The sequence below is a fragment of the Podarcis gaigeae genome, assembly GCF_964106915.1.
Source record: "Podarcis gaigeae genome assembly, chromosome: 9".
NCBI classification, from domain to species: domain Eukaryota; kingdom Metazoa; phylum Chordata; class Lepidosauria; order Squamata; family Lacertidae; genus Podarcis; species Podarcis gaigeae.
In genome coordinates this window covers 65,336,033-65,360,276 of record NC_139685.1, presented here as the reverse complement: position 1 = coordinate 65,360,276, position 24,244 = coordinate 65,336,033, and positions in this window count along the sequence as shown.

Genomic DNA, 24,244 nt, shown 5'->3' with positions numbered 1-24,244 from the left:
TTAAAGCCCTAAACGGCCTCGGTCCTGTATACCTGAAGGAGCGTCTCCACCCCCATCGTTCAGCCCGGACTCTGAGATCCAGCGCCGAGGGCCTTCTGGCGGTTCCCTCATTGCGAGAAGTGAGGCTACAGGGAACCAGACAGAGGGCCTTCTCGGTAGCGGCGCCCGCCCTGTGGAACGCCCTCCCATCAGATGTCAAAGAGATAAAGAATTACCTGATGTTCAGAAGACATCTTAAGGCAGCCCTGTTCAGGGAAGTTTTTAATATGTAATGCTGTACGGTTTTTAACACTGATTGGGAGCCGCCCAGAGTGGCTGGGGAAAACTCAGCCAGATGGGCGGGGTATAAATAATAAATTATTATTATTATTATTATTATTATTATTACTTCAGAGCATGGATGCTCTTATTGCCCTCTCCTTTGGGATTCTTGCCGGAAACTGAAACAACACTGGAGGGGGAGCTGGAAAATGGACACACACACACACACACACAAACAGAGGGAGACTCCATCAGGTGGTTTCTGGAATCACCTCTTTGCTTGCTTAATTGGCATAATAAGGCCCCTTCTCCATCTTGCTCCCCCCTACATTGCCTGTGGCAGGCTCATTACAGTATCAAAACAATAATAGCTTTCTGCTCTGAGCACCTTTCTTGTAAGCAGTTTTCAGTTTACGCGCTGGCAGAGTTTAACAAAATGAAATGTGTCGGCACGTTCTGTTGACACTCGGATGAACTGCCTTCCCAGTTTTAGGCCCCTTGTCAGTGGTTATACGGGGCCTCTATCCGATGTGCACCCACTCCCCTCAAAGTCATCAGGGTGCCATTTTTCAGAAACCCACCACAATCAAGCGACAACCCCCCCTTCAGTTGCTTATGTGTTCGCTTGTTACTGCACAGTAGTTGCATTCAGACCTCTATCCATCATTCTATAAACCACAGTTACGAAGCCATAAGTAAGCATGTTATCCATGCATACCTAGGGTTGCTATATTTCAAACAGTGAAAATTCCAGACGGAAAAGCTTTTTTAGGCCAAAGTTGTTAAGCTTTCCTGGCAAAAAAATTTTTTGGGGGGGAACCCCCAAGTTTTTGAAGAAAATCAGCAAAACAGCACTGACGACATGGGTTGCCATACGTCCAGATTCTCCAGGACATTTTTAGTTATTTCTGCCCAAACACTGCTTCCAGTGGCAGTGTTCCAGATATGTCCCTGCTGTGCCATGGATACCAGAAGGTAGCCTAGGAAGAAAAGTGGCCCTCAGCTTGAAAAGTTTCCTTAACCCTGCTTTAATAGGGTTGACCTACGTCTGGAATTTTCCGGACATATCCAGAAGCAGTGGGCAGAGCGATAAATGTGAATGTTACCGTTGTAATGTAGGCTTCTTTCTACACATTCATTCACACATACCCCTGTATATGTGTAAACAAGAAGGATGATCAGAGATCAAGGACATATTCCAGCTGGGCAAAAATACTCAAGGTAGACGCAAGGCCATGTCAATAAAGGATGCAACCTGTGCCAGGGATTTGTTACCTGGGGAGAATCCCAAAGGCCCACAAACTGGAGGTTCCTCATCCCTGCCCATTGGGTCCAAACTCTGGCTTAATGCAAGCCACCATCTCCTTGCAGGAGCTGCTCACAGAGATGAAGGAAGAGGAAAGGGAAGTCCATGCATTCATAGGCTTGTCCACAGCTTCATAAATGGTGGTTTCAAGGATGAATGTCTGAACATGGCCATTGTCTTGTTGGGGGTAGTCAGAAATATCTGTAATTTGTGTAGGGCCCACTAGAGGGAAGTAAAGGTATATCTGAAAATCCTGGTGGAGAAAGATTGGTTGCACTTTCTGTCACACTTTCTGCCTCAGCGAATATTTTCCCCACAATAATTTGTATCCCTCGGGCATTGTAACAGTTCACAAATGCATTATCCTGTAGCGCATGTTTATGCGTATCTATCAGGAGCTGGGGTGCAAAATATTTTGCAAAACTTAGGAGCCCATCAGAATTTCAGAAGCCGGCATGAAAAGAGGCAGAGATACGAACCTGAGCATGTCAGTAAGAGCAGTGTTCTGAATTCGTCTTAAACCTCATTTTCTTCCAGGCAGTACTTAGTTGAAACTTTTCAGGACTGGTAAGTCTAATCTCTTGGTATTTATAGTATTACAAAATTTTAAAGCTGTCCAAAAAACCAACTACTTGCTATTTTGTGGACCACAGTGAAAATTAAGGAGTTTTCATAGTAAGGGTGGCTTTCATTTACTACATTTTAGTTGAGATGGCCTAGAGAGATGTCCATTTGCAAATTTTGCAATAAACCATCAGACCATAGCAATGATCTAACAACTGTATCCTTGCTATGCAGGGTTAATTTTACTTTAAATGAAGTGACTGGGTTGGGGGGTCTCTCCCTCCCTCCCTCCCTCCCTCCCCCCCCCTCTCTCTCTCTCCCTCCCTCCCTCCCTCCCTCTCTCTCTCAGCTTAAGAAAAGGACCACAGTGGCTGAAGGGTTATAGCAGGATGTGAGGAACCTCAGAGGTGTGTTCTACGGGAATCTCTTTCTGGGCCTTGAAATCTCCCCAGGCTACACCTCTCACCAGCATCGTTCTGCACTCTCCCTAGGTGCTTTTGCCCAGCTGAAATATGTCGTCTTGCCATCTTGCAGGATGGTCTTTGTGTGGCTGGAATGCAGCCTGCAGTACAAAGCTAAGAGCCCTGTTGCCCCATTCGTCACTGGCATGTGGCCTCCAGAAGGTTGCCCACAAGGTATGAGGACCTCCAGCTAAAAAAAGGAACCTAATCCTGGACTATAGGATTTGGCAGTTGCCCCAATACACCACTGCCATGATAAATAACACTGGTGGAATAGCTAGAACAAGGCAGAGTCATGGATGGGATATTTAGCCATACGAGGGGAAGAGTAGAGTTGGAAGGGACTGCAGCAGTCATCTAGTCCAACGCCCTGCAATGCAGGAATCTCAACTATGTCATCCATGACAAATGGCCATCCAACTTCTGCGTAAAGAACTCCAAGGAAAGTGAGTCCACAACCTCCCGAAGAAGACCGTACCACGGTTGAATAGCTCTCACCTTCATCAAGTTCTCCCTGAGGTTTAGTCGGAATCTCCTTTCTTGTAACTTAAATCCATTGGTTCGAGTCCTGCCCTCCAGAGCAGGAGAAAACAAACTTGCTCCATCTTCCATGTGACAACCACTTCAAGATTTGAAGATGGCTATCATATCTCCTCTCACTCTCCTCTTTTCCAGGCTAAACCTACCCAGCTCCTTAAACCATTCCTTATAAGGCTTGGTTTCCAGACCCTTGATCATCTTGGCTGCCCTCCTCTGCACATGTTGCAGCTTGTCAACTTCCTTCTCAAATTGTGGCTCCCAGAACTGGACACAGTATTCCAGGTGTGTAAAACCCTTAAGTTGTTCCACCTGCCTAGGGCTCCTCCTGCAACTCCTTTGCTCCTGGTGTCTGTGGCTGGGTGAGAAGGCAAATTCCTCATAACATGCCTGACTTTTGCTGTGGCTGAGTGGATGGGCAATTGCTAGTGTTCACAACGTGAGCTTGAGCCCTAGGATCTCCTTCTCTTTTGCTCTTGATATTACTTCTGTTTTATTTTTTGCTGCATATCAGGGGACTGCCATCGGAACAGGGGAGGGAGGCAGGGGGATACAGAGAGCCTCTGATGCTTCTGAGAAGCAGCTCTTTGTCCAGCAGTGGGGAAAGCTACACCTCCAGTGGAGCAGAGGGGGAAGGGGGCAGCCAAGCGAGGGGAGGGCTCAAAGATGCTACTGAGAGCCCAAGCACCTCACCTAGCCCGGCTGGCCAGGAAACAGACACGCCGCTGTTTCGGTTGCCCAGCTTGCACAGAGGGGGTGAAATGTAAGGAGAGAAGGCGGAGATTTGGGGTGTCTAAGTTCTTATGTTGGGGGAGAAACCAGAAGGGGCCACTCCCGGAATCTGCAAGTGACTAAGATGGACATGAACTTTGTAGTTCTGCACTGTAAATAGTTTGCACCAATAAAGCCTTTAAAAGACAGGTCAGCGTCCTGCCTGGTTACTCACGAGCAACCAGCACCTGACACTGCACATGCAAAAGGTGAATGGGCCATTTCCCTCTTTCCCCCTGATGGGGCTCAAAATCCATCTCTTGTTTTTCCAACTTTGTGGAGTGAACCCCTGGAGGTTGCTGCTGTCTGCCTTCATTGTCTGTCCTGGCTCCACCGCTTGGCCGTTTCTCAAAGCAGTTTTGCCTTCTCTGCATGAGTCTTGAAACTTTGCCCTGCAAGGACTGTGTGTGCTATTTGCAGGCCTCCTGCCCAAAGCACTCTCGATGGGTGCTGTGTCTTCTTACTCCTCCTTCCTGTATGTATTGTCCTTATAAAACAGTCCTTGTGAGGCACGTAAGGGGATATGAACCTGCAGGGATACCTGGAAACCTGAGGCCATTGCTGGGTGTGCCATTGGGGAGTGGAGGCAGTTTGGCGTCACCTTGTGTGTGCATGTGTGGTGCTCCAGGAGCATGTGCTGAGGGCGTGCCCCCATCATTTTCTTATGCGAGTGCTTCCAGATGACCTCTTTAATGAGCCATTCTCCTATTTGTTTGCAGGGAGATTAGGCAATGCTGACTACATAATGAACTCTCATTCCAATTTGTTTATTGGGAGCTTAGAGTAAGTTGCACCAATGCAAGTGTTATCCCACACTGTCCAGTACATTTCCCTGTTACTTTCCTTATCACAATCAACTGTAATTGCACAAATTGAATTTGCTGGTATATGCTTGAATCTCACCCCAAAACAGCAACAGTCTGAAAGCTCCCCACGTGCTGGAGGCATGTGAGCTAGAACCAAAAGAGAATTTCTGGTCCTAGCATAATGGGAGTATTGCACTGCTCTGTCCAAGGAGGAGGAAACTGGTTAAGTACACAACAGCACACATGGGAGCAAAAGAAACCTGGTTCATTGACTCTTCGGGTATCTTTTTTAGGTACTGGTGGCAGCTAGGAATGTGGAGTTTTGCAGCAATGGTTGTAGATGCTGGGGTTTTGATTAGGGAAAATGTGTTGTCAGAATTGTCCCTGATAAATGCCCTGTTAAAATTGTAACATTTAATAGAAATCATGCAGTATACAACAAATGCAAGAAAAATGCCAGATGTTGTTTCAACACTTAAACTAATAGCGTGGTGCAGAGCTGAAACAGCTGTTGTGATTTTGGGATAGTTTGCAACTCTTTTTTCTTAAGAAAATGGCCATGAAACTTTTGACCTTTGCCGGCTTCTTAAAAAGTAGTCTGTCTACAGGATGCCAGGTAAAATTCCCTCTGCCCCTTTAAAACTACTGGCTTAAACAGGAGATGGAACTGGTGTTGCTTTTGCGATCTGCCACTTCCTTTTGTCCATACCATCTCCCACTGCAGTAGAGAGCAAGACTTCTGATAACACCAGAAAGCTAATACAGTGGTAAGCTTGGGTTACAGACGCTTCAGGTTACAGACGCTTCAAGTTACAGTCTCTGCTAATCCAGAAATAGTACCTCGGGTTAAGAACTTTGCTTCAGGATGAGAACAGAAATTGTGCTCTGGTGGCGGCGCAGCGGCAGCAGGAGGCCCCATTAGCTAAAGTGGTGCTTCATGTTAAGAACAGTTTCAGGTTAAGAACGGACCTCCGGAATGAATTAAGTTCTTAACTGTATGGTGATAGATGGTGAAAGTATTAGGAAGTTATGGTCAGGAGAGGTCATAGCTATGGCATCCCCTACTTAATTAGTAGTTGGAAAGTGGGGCTGGGGAAACCATCACCCTCCGGGTGTGGTTAGACTCCGAAATCCCATCATCCCTGACCACTGGACATGTTGGCTGGAGCTTTTGGGTGCTGTACCTCAGCAGCATTTGAAAGAGACATTTCAGATAAACAATCCTTTGCTATGGATGTGTATTTTATATCATTTAGGTTTGCTTTAAATGTATCAGTTGTTTTGTGTGTTCTTAATTTTTTTTACTAAACAGTAAGAGCTGTTTGATGGTGGAATGGACTCCCTCAGAAGGTGGTGAACTCCTTCCTTGGAGGTTTTTAAGCGGAGGTTGGATGCTGTAGTTCAGGGTTGCCATCCGTCTGGTATTCGGCCCTCATAAACAGAGTCTGAGTGGCAATCGCTAAAATGTCCGGGAAAACCCGGGTGTATGGCAGTCCGTGTCGGAAGTGTAGATTTTGGTGAATTTCATTGAAAATAGTTCAATAATTCTTTGGACAATCCTCCCTCTTTTGAAACATGGCAACTCTACTTTAGTTGAGGGGGTTAGATTGGGAAGGGGTTGGTCCCTTCCAACTCTACAATTCTATGATTCTATTATTTTTCTCCTTTATTGTACGTCACCTTGAGATGACTGTGAGAGGCAAAGAGGGTGTCCTAGAGGGATAGTGGCTTTCATCTTCATCTGATCCCAATACCACCTCACTTTAGTACAAGGGTACTACTACAGTACTGTTAAAACATGAGTGGATATGGCAAAGAGAAACCCAGGACAAGGGTTACTCTTAATCAAAAGCAGTGACAGCATCAACTACCAGCCTCCATGCATAGGTCTGCCCTGTCTTCCCTCATTTAGAGAAAGACAGTGAAAGGTTGCAGCTGCACAGATTATACATTGGCACAAAGCACCTCGGGCATGAATTGGGCACTGCCAGTGGGCAAGCAAGGGACTGAGTTCAGGATACAGGATTTGGCACCCTGACTCCCCGTTTGAAAACCAGCTATAGAGGGGGAGAGAGAGCTCTCCATTCTTCAGCCATGCAAGCAAGAGGCATTATTAGAATTCAGTGACATGTTCCAGCCTGGCAAATAACTTGGGCAGGGCAGGAAAGCAAAGCCAGTGAAGGATGTGTTGTAGGAAGAGGAGATGTGGCCTCAGGAGGGTCCTGAGGGTCTGAGAGACAAGCCAGAATGGCTGCATTTGGACCCCATGCCTGAGGTTCCTCACCCCTGGCCTATGACTTCAGAAAAGCAACAGCTATGAAAGGAATTATGTATAAACCTATACATATGAGCTGGGGGCACTTAGCCTAACTGGTATATAGACATGTTGAGTTCAGAGTTTCCCCTTATCCTGTCACCACATGAGCAAATTTATGATGTTTATGGGCCCATCACCAATATTTTTGGCACAGTCTGCTGGCAGAAAGGCTTAAAATCACCAAAAGGGCATGCAAAAGACTTAGTACGTGCACAGTTTTATTTCTCAGCTGTACAACTTTGTTCATTCTTCTTTGGTTTAACATCTAAAGGAAAAGAGCCAAGGGTGAAAAGGGTTTCCTTTGTTTATTTTTTTAGAGCAGAACAGATGTGCATTCAAATACAATCCCTCATGTGTAATGAACACAGTTTGGCCTTGCAGCACAGACAAGATTGCATTAACAAAACCATCCGGAGTTTCAGATTTGCCTTCATGTATAGCTCGCCCACTTGGGTTGAAATATGTGCCAAACCACAGCCGGCGTTCATAGGAAGAAAACACTGCCATCGAGATGGATGAGAATCATAGTCATTTTCAGTGTTCAGCCTCTAAGACCTAATAGTAGAAGGGTCAAGTTAAAATGTAAGATGTAGGCCTGACCCTAAGATGGTTGGATGGCGCCTTGTTTGCCTCCTTCTGGCAACTCCTGCAGCTAACCTGGTGCCAAATGTATTGCTCTGCTTTCCTTTGGACCCACATGAGGGAGGCCAAGAGTGGGGTCTTGTTTTCTGCACAGCCCAGGGCCTCCATACACACTGCCCAGGCTTGCATCCCAAGGAGGTTACTTTGGTGCTGCTAAAGCAGTGGTTTGACTTCACCCTTGGTGGTGTATGCCATTGTCTCTCAAAACAAATGGATACCAACAGCAACAGCAACAGCAACAGCAACACATGTACTAGATAGTATGTATATTTACTGGCCCAGTACTAAGATGAAGGTCTACCAGGTTTGTGTGCTGAGCACTTATTTATGGAAGTGAGTCGTGGACAACTTAACGCTCACCAGGAGTGTTGCTTCAATGCCTTCCACACACACTTCAACAGGAAGATTATCGGCATCTCATGGCAGGACAGAGTCTCAAACAAAGGTGTGCTCTCCCAAGTCCACATTCCCAGCACGTTCTCACTTCTGTCTCAGCGACGTCTACGCTGGCATGGTCATGTACATGGAATGGAAGATGGCAGGATCCCCAAGGATGTTCTCTACAGGGAGTTGGCTTCAAGCTCCAAGCCTGTTGGCAGACCAACTCTGCTTTACAAAGATGTGGCGGCTGGACACATGAGCCAACAGTGTGATGATGCAGCACAGAAAGCTAATGCTATTCTAGGCTGTATCAATGGAAGCATAGTGTCCAGATCAAGGGACGTAATTGTTGTTGTTTAGTCGTTTAGTCGTGTCCGACTCTTCGTGACCCCATGGACCAGTACACGCCAGGCACTCCTGTCTTCCACTGCCTCCCGCAGTCTGCTCAAACTCATGCTGGTAGCCTCAAGGACACTATCCAACCATCTCATCCTCTGTCGTCCCTTTCTCCTTGTGCCCTCCATCTTTCCCAACATCAGGGTCTTTTCCAGGGAGTCTTCTCTTCTCATGAGGTGGCCAAAGTAGTGGAGCCTCAGCTTCAGGATCAGTCCTTCCAGTGAGCACTCAGGGCTGATTTCCTTAAGAATGGATAGGTTTGATCTTCTTGCAGTCCATGGGACTCTCAAGAGTCTCCTCCAGCACCATAATTCAAAAGCATCAATTCTTCGGCGATCAGCCTTCTTTATGGTCCAGCTTTCACTTCCATACATCACTACTGGGAAAACCATAGCTTTGACTATACCTGTACGGACCTTTGTTGGAAGTAATAGCACCACTCTATTCTGCCTTGGTCAGACCACGCCTGGAATACTGTGTCCAATTGGGGTGTGGGGGTGTTAATTGGGTTATTGTTTTTACTTTGATTTTATATATTGTGATCTTTTGTGTGAACCGCCCTGAGACCTCTGGGTATAGGGCAGTATATAAATTCTAATAATAATAATAATAATAATAATAATAATAATAATAATAATAATAATAATATATTCAGTGCTTTTCTGGGGGTACTCAAGGGTATGCAGTACTATCGCCTTTTTTCTAGAATAAAAGCACTGGTTTAAAGTGTGGCACTTACTGTAACAACTACATGGTGAGCACCAGTAATTTTTTATTTATTTTGGGTAGAAGAAAAGCACGGCATATACTGTATTTATGAAAACGACACATACAAATGCATTTCATTGGGAGGCTGTGCTTGCGAGAATGTTTATATCAGGCAAAGCGTGTTTGGAGAATTTTGTACTAAAATCCTGTTAGCGTTTTCATGAGGCCTTTTTAATAATAATGTGAAAACTGATGTGGAAATGTGGAGAACTGACATTAAGGGGGGGGGATGAGAAATTGAGAAAAACCTAAAAGGACATATTCACCTATTCAATGTGTGCTGGCACAGGGGCATATTTCTGCTTTCTGCCCTCCATACCGTTTCCCTGATCTAAATTGCCTACCAAGCTGCTATTAGCCCTGCAATGGAAAAACCAAACCCCAAAGCACCTGTGTTGTGCCCATATCTTTTCCACAGTCTCTTTATAGCAGCTTCAGGGACAGGAGAGAATTAAGACAGAAAAATGGATATAAACATGCACTTCCCTGGCACTGCTATTAAAACCAGAGACTCCCCCTTAAGGTCAGTTTAAGCAACTGAGGACTGAAATGACAGGAGGCCAGTCATGGCTATTCCAAAGGCAGTGGTTACTTTAGGATAGGGTTGCTAGAGGCAAAAGAGGGCAAGGATGATGCACCTTTAATGGATGTGCAGAAGAGGAAATATTAGCAGGTGTAGCTGGGACTGCCCTACCTTAAAGTGCAATGAAATTTTCCCTCGGCTCTTGTTTATTATAGTTTACAGTATAATATCAGGCTACATTCCAGTATACACATAACAAGGAGGCTGTCCTAGTGATCACAGTGGAATTTACTTATGTAGTGTATAGTTGGGTACAGTCAGCCCTTTCGTTGCAGGGGGTTGGACTAGATGATCCTTGGGGTCCTTTCCAAAACTCTGTGATTCTATAATTCTAAGCCCATAATTTATGTGCAGGTTACCTTCCAGGGGAACATGCCCACATTGGGTGAGATTGATGAAGTCTTTTTTTCCTGGAAGTCTGCCCCCTTTCCAATCTGTAAAATAATAATAATAATTTCCAAGTGCGTAACGCTGAATGTGTGCAAGTCGAATTTGTGTACGTTGCGAGCTTACTGTATCTCATATGTGTTTACATATGTATTGCAAGGGTGGGGGACCTTTAGCCACTTCGGATGTTGTTGGACTCCCAACTCCCATCATCCCTGACCAGTTGCCACGGTGACGGGGGCTGATGGGAGTTGGAAGGCCTATCCCTGTTAAGTACTGAAGTTCTCACCCTGGGCCAGCAGGGGGATACTGTAGATAGTTTTCACTCAAGTCCACATATTCAAATAAGGAATTGAAAGTGACGTTCAGTGATTGGATAGTTACAGAAAGTTGTTATTGTTGCTTTGCAGTGGAGCTCTACATAAGCAGGCTGACTGAACCCTTCAGTCCAGTTCTGTTCTGGGCCTGTGAATAAACAAGAGCTGTTTGAAGAATTGCTGTGTCATCTGATATGTTCACCCACAATTTAACAATCCCATTCATCTAGAAGGCCTATCCCTGAACCACCTCTATGCTGCAAGTTAGTTAATCCCAGCATGAACATATCCATCACACTCACGTAGCTTTCATTGCTGTTTTCATCATTAAATAATAATAATTTCAGTAAGAAAACATGCATTGCTAGAAACTCCCACCCCCCTTCACAGTCAGGCCTCTATTTTTTCATTGCACACTCTGATGTGGGAGTGACTGACACTGACAAAAATGCACACCAGAGAAAACTTGAGACACTAAGCTTTTAAAAAATTATGCGAGGGGCAGAGTAGGCAGAATCCAAGTGGTGGTGGGCCAAAACGGATGAAAGCAAGTCCCTGCTGGGTTAAAAGGAAGCAAAAATGAGACAAGCAGACTGAGTGGGTGGGGTTTGTACCAAGTTTTATGCATGTGGGGTGGATCTCGTCTACAGAGAATTGTGAAGAAAAAAGAATTAGGAATGATTATTATGAAACCACAGCAAAACAAGGATGGGGCAAGCTCCTCCAGTTCTTGGAACAAAGCAATGACCTCTAGATCCCCTCTTGAACATTTCTGCAGAGGAAGATAAATGGAAATGACATTTACTATACATTTTGGAAAGCTGTTGGTTCACTGTGCATCTGGACATCTGGATTTTTCATGGTTATTCCTGAGATCAAGGAGCAGGTGGGTGACATTTTGAAGGAAGATGGTGGACTGAACCTTTCAAAACTGCACTGAGTTGCTGGGTTTCTTAGTTTCTTAGAATCCCCAAGCAACACTGGGTACAAGGCTGCTAGCAAAAGATGATGAGATGATGATGATAATAATTTTTATTTATATCCCGCTCTCCCCAGCCGAAGCCGGGCTCAGATAAACTACAATAAAACTAAAACTGCTTACAGATATAGCAAACATGATTTATGGCACAGTCCTGCACGTCTGTTCAGTAAGCCTCATTGAGTTCAAGAGGTCTTACTCTCAGGTATGTGTGTGTGTAGGATTGCAGCCTGTAATCAAATCTGAATCAATTAGTGCTGTTATTTCTGCAGCATTGCAGAATCTGGAAAGTTTAGCAATTAGGGGAGATGTTGTGTTTCCCTCAGTCCACAATAGCACTTACACAGGTGCAGCAGGGAGAGGACTGCAATGCGCAGGAGGGTCATATTTCAAATAAACCCTGCTTCAGCATAACCAGAGTTTTAGGGTTCAGATATAATGCTAAACTGTGGTAGGCCCAAAGCAGAAGGTTGTGTTGGAGGGGAGGGAAAGGTTGTGTTGGAGGGGAGGGAAAGGGAGTGTGTGAGAGCCTGAGGCTCTCCTAGGCTTTTTGTCATCGCAGCAATGCATCGCCTATTGTGATGTCTGCGTGCAGCCACTGTGACCGCAGGTAAAACACACAAGAACGAAACCATTAATCTCTTCTATGAGAAGAAATCAACTGACAGAAAAAAGGAAAGAACTAGCCAAGTGAAACTTGTCAAAATTCAAACCAAGAGACGGATTATCTTCAGAAATTCGCTACTTGGGGCAGGGTAAAGAACATTCTGCCTTCAGCTTTTGCAAATTAGCGTACTTTTTGCACCATAACACTCACTTTTTTCCTCCTAGAAAGTAAGGGGAAATGTCTGTGCGTGTTATGGAGGGAATGCCTACGGGTGGCATGCCTACGGATTTTCCTCCTCTAAAAACTACGTGCGTGTTATGGTCGGGTGCGTGTTATAGAGTGAAAAATACGGTACTTTTTTCTTTTGGGAACAAAACCCCAGTAGCTACTTTGCTGTAGGATCTTCCAGGCACAGCAGGGCCTGTTCCAAAGAAGGGGCAAGGTGTACAGTATACAATCTCTAGTTGGTAAAAGGGCTCAATTACCCTCCCAGAACAACATTAGGTACTTCAGAAATATTAATGTTCCCGCACGTACACAGGCCAATATTCGCACACACATTTTCCTATCGGCCCTCCAGACCTTCCTCTCCCCTGCGTCCAGGTACCCCTGCAAGAGCATTTTTTGAAATGCCAGGTGACTGTGATAAGATGATATCCTATTGAGTTCTGCGCAAATTATGATGCTGATTACAGGAAGCTCCTAACTGTAACGTGTTTGTTAGAGCAAAATGAAATGTTCGTATTCATTTCCCTCAGAAGACAGCCCAAGAACCAAGAGTACAGGGATTATTTTGCTAATCAAATAGAATTACTTTTTTTTTTATAATATTTTTTATTAGTTTTATGAAATACAGAAAAAAGAATAAAGAGCATATTATAAAAATAGAAAAAGAAAGTTACATATTTTCTTATTCTTTTTTCCAAATCTACTGGACTTCCCCGCGTCCTCCCAACCCTGCATTCTCTGTGATACATAACATCTGCAATTTGTTAACTTGTTTCAATACTTATTGTATCTTCCATTTTATCATGTTACCCAATTTCAAATATATTATGACCCAAATCATGTACGTTTTCATTTTAACACAATAAAGTTGTTTCATTATTCTATCTCTGACTTCTTGTACCTTAATTTCCATTTCTTTAATTTAACATTACTGAAGCTAAAATTTCCTAAAAGGTGCGTTTTTTAGCATTCATACAACTTATAATGTTTTTCCAAATAGTCTTTAAATTTTTTCCAGTCCTCCTCGATTGTTTCTTCTCCCAAGTCTCGGATTCTGCCAGTCATTTCGGCCAGTTCCATATAGTCCATCAACTGCGTGTGCCATTCCTCCAGTGTGGGTAAATCTTGTGTCTTCCAATGTTTTGCAATCAGGATCCTTGCTGCTGTAGTAGCGTACATAAAAAAGGTTCTGTCCTTCTTAAGCACTCTCTGGTCCACCATGCCCAGGAGGAAGGCCTCTGGTTTCTTAGGTAAGGTAAATCTAAGTACCTTTTTTAGTTCATTATGAATCATTTCCCAAAAGGCCTTCACTTTCGGGCAGGTCCACCAGAGGTGAAAGAATGTCCCTTCCGCCTCTTTACATTTCCAGCATTTATTATCAGACAGGTGATATATCTTAGCAAGCTTGACTGGGGTCATGTACCACCGGTATATCATTTTCATAATGTTTTCCTTCAAGGCACTACATGCCGTAAATTTCATTCCGGTGTTCCATAACCTTTCCCAGTCTTCAAACATAATGTTATGCCCCAAATCCTGCGCCCACTTTATCATGGCGGATTTGACTGTCTCATCCTGAGTATTCCATTTAAGCAGCAGGTTATACATTCTCGAAAGTAGTTTACTTTTTGGTTCTAACAGTTCTGTCTCTAGTTTCGATTTTTCCACCTGGAATCCAACCTTCTTGTCTACTTTAAAGACCTCTTGAATTTGTGCATAATGCAACCAATCTCGCACCTTGTTTTTTAGTTTTTCCAAGCTCTGCAACCTCCAATTGTCTCCAATCTTTTCAATAATTTCCTCATATTTAGGCCAATTGGCTTCCATATTAGGTCTCTTACGTGCCTTGGCCTCCACCGGTGAGAGCCACCTCGGAGTCTTACTCTCCAATAAGTCTTTATATTTTGTCCAAACCATTAAAATTGCTCTCCTGACAATGTGGTTTTTAAACAATTTGTGCACTTTAACCTTGTCATACCACAAATATGCATGCCACCCAAAAGCGTTGTCAAACCCTTCCAGATCTAGGACATCAGTGTTTTCCAGTAAGATCCAATCTTTCAGCCAGCAGAAGGCTGCGGATTCATAATATAACCTCAGGTCTGGCAGGGCAAATCCCCCTCTTTCTTTCGCATCAGTTAATATCTTAAACTTTATTCGGGGCTTTTTGCCCTGCCAAACAAACTTAGAAATATCCTTCTGCCACCTTCCAAAGCATTCCACCTTGTCCACGATCTGTAGGGTCTGAAACAAAAATAACATTTTTGGCAATACATTCATCTTTATAGCTGCTATTCGGCCCAACAAGGAAAGTTTCAATCTTGACCACGTTTCCAAATCTCTTTTGATTTCTGACCAACATTTCTCGTAGTTGTCTTTAAACAGATTCAAATTTTTGGAGGTCAGATACACCCCTAGGTATTTTACTTTTTTAACCACATTTAATTCTGTTTCTTTCACGAACTCATCTGTTTCTGTAATTGTCAAATTTTTTGCTAGAACCTTAGTTTTTTGCTTGTTCAACTTAAATCCCGCCACCCGACCAAAGTTCGAAATTAATTCTAACACTCTTTTAGTACTAGAGACAGGCTCCTGCAATGTTAATACCAGGTCATCTGCAAATGCTTTCAATTTGTATTGTTTCACTCCGACCTCAATTCCCTGTACCAACCGGTCCTTTCTAATCATGTTCAATAGCACCTCCAGAACTGAAATAAACAATAGGGGGGATAAGGGGCACCCCTGCCGTGTCCCTTTTTCAATTTTAAACTCCTCTGTCACCACATTGTTTACTATCAATTTCGCTTTTTGTTCTGAATATATTGCTTCTATTCCATTTTCAAACCCCCGCCCCACTCCCATCCCTTCCAAATTTTTCTTCATAAACATCCAAGAAATATTGTCAAAGGCTTTCTCCGCATCAATAAAGATTAGCACCGCTCTAGTGTTAAGCTTTGTTTGTAAAAGTTCCAAAATATCAATAATGTTTCTTGTGTTGCCAAACAAATGCCTACCAGGGAGAAAGCCAGCCTGGTCCTTATGGATCACTTCATTAAGCACTTTTTTAAACCTACTTGCCAAAATGTCTGCAAAAATTTTGTAATCCACATTTAGGAGTGAGATGGGGCGGTAGTTCTTAAGCTGGGTCTTTTCAGTTTCTAGTTTGGGTATCAATGTGATGAAGGCTTCTTTCCACGTTTCCGGTGCCTTCCTCCCCTCCATAATCTGGTTACAAACCTCCAACAAAGGTTGTATCAAATAGTCCTTCAGAACCTTATAGTATTTGGAGGTAAGTCCATTGGGGCCTGGAGATTTGCCTAATTGGAGGTTCTGAATGGCGCTTTCAATTTCTTGCTGTGTGATATTACTATTCAGGGTTGTTCTCATTTCCTGAGGTATTTTCTGTAACCCGTTGGTTTTAAGAAATTGGTCCACCTCCGAATCTTTCTGTGGCCCAAATAGAATTACTTTTGTATAGAAGAGCTCACCATGGGAAATGGTTATTTTTGCTATTATAAAAGATTCCCTCCTGCCCCATGTTCATTGGATACAAATTTCAGCTTTTTTTAAAAAAAGGTTATTATGCCTCATAATGTGAAGGCTACAGCTCAAAAGTTAGGTCAAGTTGTTAAATTATCCACCAATTAATTGTTATGAGCGCTCAAATACAAATCAGAGGGTGGGATGATGATGACTTGATTTTTTTTTACGTAAATGATTAAAAAAAAAAGGAAGCCAGTCATTTCATTAAAATTATGGTTTGCATGCTGACAGTTCTCAAATGGGTAATCTCATTTTTATGGACTGAAATGTAGCACAAGCTACTTTATTAGCATTATTCCCACCACTTTCTTCATTAAAATAGAAAGGAAGTAGGCATGATTCAACTCCCTGTGGAAGGTGTAGAGACACGTGCCTAGGCTTGGTATTCTCACCATGTAAAGTGGCAGTGAAAGTGGGATCATATCGTTGGAGAGGGCCTTGTAGACCATCCAGATCCTGCTTCATGCAGGAATTTCAAAGGGTCCCTGGTAAATCTGTTCCTTGACTTCTCATACACATTGTGAGATTGCCACTTACCCTGCAACTTACTCATCACCACTGGCTACACTGGCAGGGGCAGATGTTGGAGTCCAAACATCTGGAGGGCCACAGATTCCCTATCCCTTCCTTAAAGAATCTAGATGGCTTACAGAAAAGGTGGCGAACCGACAGCCCATTAGCCAGACCTGGCCTGCAAAGCGGTTTTTAGTGACCCACCAACCTTTTCCAGGGGAAAAAAATGTCCCTTCCTGTTTCCTCTAAGAGTTTGTAAAAATGAAACCACATCAGAAGGTACTTTTCAAAGTTAAGAAGAGACACAGGAGTTTGGAACAGCTTTCTTCCCCATCATAGTGCTGGGATAGGATGCTACAAGGAGGAAAACCACTGATCCGTTTCTTTATTTTTTACTTGTTTATTTATGTTTAGGTAATGTACATACAGCTCCATATTTCAAAGATAATCCATAAGTGATTTACAGTGCCCTAAAATATCACAAGTAAAAGTCAAATACAAAAAAGGGAAAATAATAATAATAATGTTGTGGTTTGATAAATTACAGCTTTCAGCATCACCAAGGGAAAACTGCTGAGCTGAAATAATGGGAGAGGTCTGGGCACATTTTGTGGGGAAACAATATTACCTACTACTAAACCATAAAGACTTTCAGAGTTGTGGAATATGGACATTACGTTGTCTTTGGTGGGATTTGTGTGTGTGTGTGTGTGTGTGTGTGTGTGCGCCTTTTCGTCTGATAAGGCACTGAGACAATGCTTCACTTAACAGCTGGAAAGGAAGTTGTTGAGTCTATATTGCTTCCTCTGGTGACTGACGAATTCTAGTTTAATGCTATGGAAATATGAAAGTTTGGAAACTATAAATCGCTCCATATCAACCTATCAGATTATTTCCCTAGAATAAAAAAGCTAAATAAGCTAAAAATAAAAAAAATCCCCCTCCTCCTGTAAAAAAAGCGTAGTTTGCAATTAGCAGAACTTACATGTGTTGAAACTTGGCTGAAAAATTACCTTGACGCCTTTCATAGCTTTCCAGGGCCCAGAAAGCAGAGATGCAAGCCTAGCCTCTTAATTAAAAGTCAATTATAATTAAGAGGCTGCCCTTCTTAACATCTCCAGTTTCTGAGCATAAGAAGGCTGTGAAGGCAATTACAACATTAGACAAGTAAAGATGAGCATTTTAAAATATTTTTTTACACCTTCAACATTCCAGCCTTCCACTTCCCCCTTCATGGTTGATCAAGAACAACAGGGAAGGGTGAAAAAGAACGAGGAAGGGAATATAGTGACCAGAACGCATTGTTTCAGGTACTAACGTTTTTAACAGAGGCCTGTAAAAGTAGAAGCGAGATCGACTCAAACACGTTTCTTCTGTTGCCAAGTGAATATGTTGACACCAAACCAACATATTTACATAGATACGTACAAGCCATAAACTTGCTTATGTCCGTCAGTTTCCATTGCTTTCTCTAGTAATGAGAATCAGAGGCTTGAGGAAGAGGTTGGGCATGAAACATTTGTTTCAGATGGCCTTTTCTCCCAAATTGGAATGGCAATATTGATCCGTAAAAAAAAAAAAAGTTGCTGCTTACAGATTCTACCCCAGTAAAAGAGGCCATGACTACTTGAAAACCTTAAAATAAGGGGGGGGGGGAGAGGAAAAAATCAAAAAGGAAAGATTTTGCCTGGTGCTGAAAATAAAGAAAGATGGTGCCCTCCCTGGGGAAAACATTCCACAAACAGGGGGCCAGCAGTGAAAAGGCCCACTCTCATTTTTAAACCCTTTCTGAACTTTCCATGCTACACAAATACAATTCTGTACACAATAAGATTGATCACAGACCTATTTGTGTGTGTGTAAAGGATTTCTAACCTGACTTTAATACTGCCCTCACAAGGCAGTTTGCAAACCATTTTAAAGCACCTAAAAATGTAATGATTACAACGTAAGAGTTGAATTAAAACCCAGCAGCGTTTAAAAATCATACTTGCACAGCACATATTCTAAGTACAGACTGGAATAAAAGGGCCTCCAGAGTTTTCATTAAAAAATACAGAAAGCCATACATTCGTATTTCCCTGGAGAGTTCCAAAGGCGTGGAAACAGGTGATTTAGCCTGGCATCTAAATTATAATTGTGAATGTGCCAGGTGAACGTCCTGGCCTGGGGAGGGAATTCCAAAGCTGGGATGCCACCACAGAGAAGGTTCTCTTTCCACCCGCTTCACTTGGAGAAAGGTTTCTGAAAACTAACTTAAAGGGCAATCCTATGCATGTATTTGTTGTTGTTTAGTCGTGTCCGACTCTTTGTGACCCCATGGACCAGAGCACGCCAGGCACTCCTGTCTTCCACTCCCTCCCGCAGTTTGGTCAAACTCATGTTGGTAGCTTTGAGAACACTGTCCAGCCATCTCGTCCTCTGTCATCCCCTTCTCCTTGTGCCCTCCATCTTTCCCAACATCAGGGTCTTTTCCAGGGAGTCTTCTCTTCTCATGAGGTGGCCAAAGTATTGGAGCCTCAGCTTCAGGATCTGTCCTTCTAGTGAGCACTCAGGGCTGATTTCCTTAAGAATGAAGAGGTTTGATCTTCTTGCAGTCCATGGGACTCTCAAGAGTCTCCTCCAGCACCATAATTCAAAAGCATCAATTCTTCGGTGATCAGCCTTCTTTCTGCATGTATACTAAGAAGTAAACCCCACTGATAAGTAGGAGCCCTATTGATTTCAAATGGGCTTACTCCCAGGTATGTATAGGATTGCAGCCTTAATTGAAGGGCCAGTTTGGAGAACAGCATCCTTTCCCTGCAGTCTAGGAAATGGTAGTAACTCTGTCCTTCAGAGGAATAGTCAAGGGGCTGCTTCCACTGTCCAGTATCTACCCTGCATCAGTTGTCTCACTTTGGCTAACTGGCTTACTCTTCCTCCATCACGCAACGATAAGGCATTACATTAGGTTGCAACATCATTTAAGCCAGAACTGAGTAGCACCACACAAGTTACCATACTTCTCTGTGTCTAAGACTAGGGGTTTTTTTTACTTTAAAATTATGTATAAAATGGGGGGTCATCTTATAGAAGTGCTATGGGGTGACGTGGGATTGGCTGATGCGTGTTATTGGTGTCTGCGGCCAGTGGTGGTATTGATTGGGTGTTGGTTCGGCAATTGGGCGGGCAATAGGCTGCTTCTGCTGGCAGGCGGACAGACGTTAGGAGGCTTTTTTGAGGCTTGCGTGTGTTAGTGTCAGCCAGGTGGGTGAATGATTTTCAGCAAACCCCCCCCCCCCAAAAAAGCTCAACAACTCTGGGCAATCTTCCCCCATTTTCTTAATTCTTAGTCCCCCAAAATAGGGGGCGTCTTATACATGGGGGTGTGTTATACACGGAAAAGTACGGTAATTTTTAAGGACTACACTTAAAGCTGATGCCATAAACACATGTTTGCAAACTCGCTGCATCATACTGGCACACCAGTCAGTCAGAGAGCTACTGAAATGTATACTCACCTGCAAGCCTGAAATCACCTCTGCCTCATTTGTATGAAAACAACTTTCCTGTGGCATCACACCTGGCAGATGCGAACTTGGGCTGCTCTGCCAAATTGCTGGCATTGGATTGAGAAGCAGCAGTGTTAATTTACTTGCGACTTTCAAGACGAGCGTGAAATATACCCTATTGCATGCTGGTTTCCAAGTCTTGCTCATTCCCCTAAGGTTTAGGGACCAATTTGAAGCCTGGATTCAGCCACTGGTAGAAGATGCTTCAATTGCTGGCTGGAATACAGACCTGTGTAATATTCTTATTTTGAATACGAAAACGTTTGAATTAGAGGGATGGGAAACCCAAGTCACCACCTCCTTTTCAAAGCGTCGAGTTCAGCTCCCCACTGATGGGATTCTAGGGCAGTGGCATAGCAGTATTTTCCAAATATCATCCTTTTGCAGTTGTCTACACCCCTTTGACTCTTGGGCACAATTGGTGCATTGTTGGCATGCGAGCCTCTTCTTCCCTATTGCATATAGAGCTGCTTTGTGTCCCCTTGTCCTTCTTATTTTTGAATAGCCGCTGGGGAAATACTTTGCCTCCTTTCCATACCTTTTGCCGCATAATTCCGCCACCTCCCTTATGCCGTGAGTCACTTCACTGTTCGATGATGGTTCGTTTTCCTATTTCATTGCAAGCCATGCAACTTGTGTTCTTCTTTTTAGAGCCCTGCAGCAATGTGTGATGGGTCACAAACTGTACTTCTAACAAGTGCCATCCGTTCGTCAGGAAAACAGTGACCTTGACAGGCCTCCGAACCATTGCATATACAGTAATACCTCCGTGAACGTCCGCCTTGTCTAGCGTCCATTCCGGCGAACGTCCGCAGCAATCCCGGAAGTACCAGAATGGGTTACTTCCAGGTTTGCCACTCGCGCATGCGCAGAAGCGCAAACCGCTCTGTGCATGTGCGCAGACACTGCACTTTGCCCTGCGTCCTTTTCAGCTACCGGCTGGGGCTCTGGAACGGATCCTGGCAACAAAACGAGGTATGACTATATAACACTCTGCACAGGGCAGGTCCTACCATTAGGCAAAGCAAGGCAGGTGCCTCAGGTGGCAGATGCTGGGGGACAGGGAATGCCAGCAAGGTGTTGCAGGTGTTTGCTGCCCAGCACACCCTAATCTAGCCTCCTGCTCCCAGGGGCAGTGGAAGGAGCCAGTGAAGTAAGATTTGATTGTGAGTTGAGGACCCTCCACCCGCATAGGATTATAATAAGACACACAGATTAATGGTTAATGGGCAAAATTAGGCCACAACTTTTATTGGTTACAGCATGTGAGTAGTATTGGCTTAGGCACTGGATGAAACAGCAATACAAGACTCCACTCCACACAGCCAGGAGTCGTATCAGGGTTAACAATCAATGGGAGGAGCTTGTTGATGCAAATACAACTGGAAGCAACCCCATGACGTCACTGGGGGTCGTGCCACGGCCCTAGCCACTAGCAGGGCATCGGACAGGATCCACGACCGCCGGATTCCTTTAACGGAATACCCAAAAGAGGAGGGGTAGATGATGGTGCATACCCAATCCTCCAACACAGCAGACACATTCCAGTGCCTAACCGCCACCCGAGCCAAAAGGCTCGCAGCCAATACCCTCACAGCTGCAACCAATCCCTAATTCTTCTGATGATGTCTGCCAACCACACATCATTTCCTTGATCAGAAAGATGGACGCCATCGTCACGAAACAAAAACACATCGCTGTCAGGGTGCGCAATCACATGGCCATTCATATATAGCAGCTTGCGGGCCACCACACGATTCAGAAGTTTCCTGGATTTGTTTCCTGGTAAAAGCCTCAGCGCCTAGGACTTCCCGATTGAAAGGTCGGTGGTTCGAATCCCCGCGGCGGGGTGCGCTCCCGCTGTTCGGTCCCAGCGCCTGCCAACCTAGCAGTTCGAAAGCACCCCCGGGTGCAAGTAGATAAATAGGGACCGCTTACTGGCGGGAAGGTAAACGGTGTTTCCGTGTGCTGCGCTGGCTCGCCAGATGCAGCTTTGTCATGCTGGCCACGTGACCCGGAAGTGTCTCCGGACAGCGCTGGCCCCCGGCCTCTTGAGTGAGATGGGCGCACCAACCCCAGAGTCTGTCAAGACTGGCCCGTATGGGCAGGGGTACCTTTACCTTTACCTTTATAGGGCTATGACTGCCACGCCACACCCTTAATTTTAGAAGGGAGGACCAAAACACAGTGGTTTCTGGGAATAATACAGCCAGTTCATCAAAGTCCTTCTTAATGTGCGACAAGAAGTCCACACTCTTCCTGAAGGCAAGGTCAAAGCAGGAACAGACTGAGAGAAGAGGGCTGCCGCGGCTGTTTAAACGCATTTAGCCGTGCCCACCAGCCAGCCCTATTGGTCGGCTGGGAGACTTGGCTGCAACAGCAGAACCAATCAGGAGCAGGGAGCTGAATATGGCTCTCTGCCCCCACGGGAGGCTGCTCCCGCTCACAACCCCTCCCCTCTGGGAGGAGGAGAGGCTTTGCTAAACCAGTATGTTGAATTTGGGAGGAGACGTGTACCATACTGCCCTTTGTTCTGGGCAGCAAAACATTTTGAACTGCTCATGATCCTTCCCGCCATTCTGAACTGTTTAAACTGATATAATGCTGATTTAAATGTATGGTGAAGATGAGGACCAGGACAATAAAGGCCAGTTTTCGCCCACAGATAATCTTCACTGGATTGAGACAAATGCTTAGAAACTTTACTGTGACAGGATGCTGGCAGTTCATTTTTCCTCAGAATGCCTGGTAGGGAAGTTTCCTGAAAGCTATATGCCTGTGGGTCTTCCATAGGGACTGTTTTGCAAGTAAACACAGCAACTTTCCAAGCTGGAGCACTGAAGCTTGTAATTGTTTACTCACTCTCCTGCTGCAGATTCGCTCCCAAAAAACACAAAGTCTGCATTATGTTTGCTGCATCAAGTCTGCTACATGCACATCCCCCTGATTGGAAAGAAACAACACATTGTGAATTATTGACAACAATTCAAAGCAAAGCACTTTGGCAAAAATTATATTAGGTGTGACAAAAGAATACCAAGCAAAGCAATGATACCACATGAGTTCTTCTTTGAGTAGATAAGGATATTTTTAAAAATATATTTCTTATTACTTTTTAAGTGCACAAGCATCTCAAGGTGGTGGACAAAATGAAATAAAAACAGTGGAAAACGTTTTAAAAAAAACATAAACAGATGAGTTTAAAAACAGAAAGAGGAGACACACAAGGCAGAAAGACCCAGCTGGGAAAGCTCATTGGAACAAAAATATATTCAGTTTTTTCCAGAAAGCAGATAGCGGGATTTTGAGGATCTACCAGCAGATCTCAGACAATCTTCTGCCTACCCCTACTCCATGCCTTAATAAATGTCTCCTTAAGTCTCGAAGGAGCCACACGACTCTTTGTAGCGTCTTTGTTATCTTAATTTGGAGACAAGTTCTTTGGAAGAGCTCCAGTCATTCCCACTATTGTTTTTCTGATCCAAGGAGTTCACTCTTTCCAAGTTTATCTTCATTGCCACTAGAAAACATCAGTTTAGGCCCTCACTGTTAAAAACTCTCATGTTTACCCAGGCATGGCTGAAAAGTTCTGCCTCTGGCAACCCTGAAATGATTAGTTTGAGGGTAGGTAATCGTTTTTAGGCATTTCTAACAGGTTATTTTTAACTCTATTTTAGGGGAAAGAAACGGGGGGGGGGGGGAGAGATAACGGTAGAAGTGGCAGAACAGAGAGAGTTCTACAAGCAGTGGGCCTGGTAGAAAGATGCCTTCATAGAATTCCACATTCTCTTTTTTTAAAGATTATATTTTTTTGGTTCATATTGATATTCAATCTCCTTTGGGCTAGGAAAGTGTTTTGTTTCCAGGCCTCTTCATATTTGGTGTTCTGCATCCTCAGGACTTTAGAGATCCATAGAAGGAACCCAAGGAAAATAATAATAATAATAATAATAATAATAATAATAATAATAATAATAATAATAATATATTTATACCCCGCCCATCTGGCTGGGTTTCCCCAGCCACTCTGAGCAGCTTCCAACAGAATATTAAAATACAATGGTCTATTGAACATTAAAAGCATCCCTAAACAAGGCTGCCTTCAGATGTCTTCTAAAAGTAAGGAACATCTGGTTCATTTCCCTGTAATTCAGGAATCTCAGCTAAAGCATACAAGACAGATACATCCAGTGCTTTTTTTTAGTAGAAAAATAGGTGCCGGTACTTACCATGAAGTTGTTACAGTAAGTGGCACACTTTTTAACAACAACAGAAGAGGTGCTGATATTGCGTACCACCGGATACTTCCAATCCTGAAACCAC